This window comes from Trachymyrmex septentrionalis, unplaced genomic scaffold (assembly GCF_001594115.1).
Source record: "Trachymyrmex septentrionalis isolate Tsep2-gDNA-1 unplaced genomic scaffold, Tsep1.0 scaffold131, whole genome shotgun sequence".
Taxonomy (NCBI): Eukaryota; Metazoa; Arthropoda; class Insecta; order Hymenoptera; family Formicidae; genus Trachymyrmex; species Trachymyrmex septentrionalis.
In genome coordinates, this window is record NW_017304450.1 from 7,631 (window position 1) to 8,737 (window position 1,107).

The window sequence follows — 1,107 nt, forward strand, 5'->3', positions numbered from 1 at the left end:
ATTAATATATCCATAGATTATGATATATGGAAGCGTTATATCATGTACTAATTGTCGTTTAGTTATATCATTAGAAAGACTTAGGATAGCGAACAATTACAAATGAAGGTAATAAGAATCTTTTGCTCAATAAACTTTGACAGGCTTATTATAAATCCTGTATGATGTAACAGTGCACATTTAAATTCAGTAATACAAATTATAATGAAATGTCATTAATATCAATCCAACTAAATGCAATACACAAAACATAAATTCTATAGTTGAATTTTAAAAAATATTGAAACATAACAAATCTAAACTCTCTAAAAGAGAGTATATTTATGAATAAATTTCTGGCACATAGTTGGAAAGCATGTCAACGAAGAATGAATATCTCAGTAGATTTTTAATTGCAAAAACAAGCGATTTAAGGAGTTCATGCAACTTACAAATGATCGACGTATGCATAAAAGTTTGTATTTATTTAAAAACTTGCACAAATATATTTTTTTTGGAGGCACTATAAATGCTTTATATAAACGGCTTGGCACAGCTCTTGAAATTTTAGCTATAAAAGTTTAATTTATTAGACACACATATTGAATGCGCGCGCGCGCGCGCACACACACACACACAACACACACATTGAAGGGAATGTGTCTAAACTAATGATACTATCGAAAAAGTTCTTTATGAAAAAATGTACAATAAAATTTTCTCATAAAAACTGTTTAATAACTTGAAGTACAGCAAAACTGATGATGTATTTTTTGATCTTCGCTTTTGTGATCTTCATAAGTGACTTTGCAACTATAAGTAGATTTTATATGTCAGTGAGTTTCATTCATCACTACTATTTTAATATGTGTAAAAAGATATAGCATTCTGTTGAAAAAATGAAAATGCTCTTATATATAACTTCTTTTGTAATTTAAATTACTTTACATTGTTTTATTCAATACTTTTCTACATTTTTACTTTTTGAAATTTTTTCTTGAACAATCCCCTTTTCTATTATCAATTCGATGATATGTATATATACGAGTATATACACACACACACACGCGCACGCGCACGCACACACACACACACACACTCACACATATGTGTATATTTGGAGCACTC

The 1,107-nt window shown here is 28.8% G+C and overlaps 1 protein-coding gene across 2 annotated transcripts in view; it reads left to right on the forward strand.

Moving 5' to 3' along the window:
- LOC108756964 (dnaJ homolog subfamily C member 5-like) overlaps positions 1–1,107 on the forward strand; it is a 19,153-nt gene that overhangs the window by 4,624 nt on the left and 13,422 nt on the right. The window lies entirely within an intron of this gene.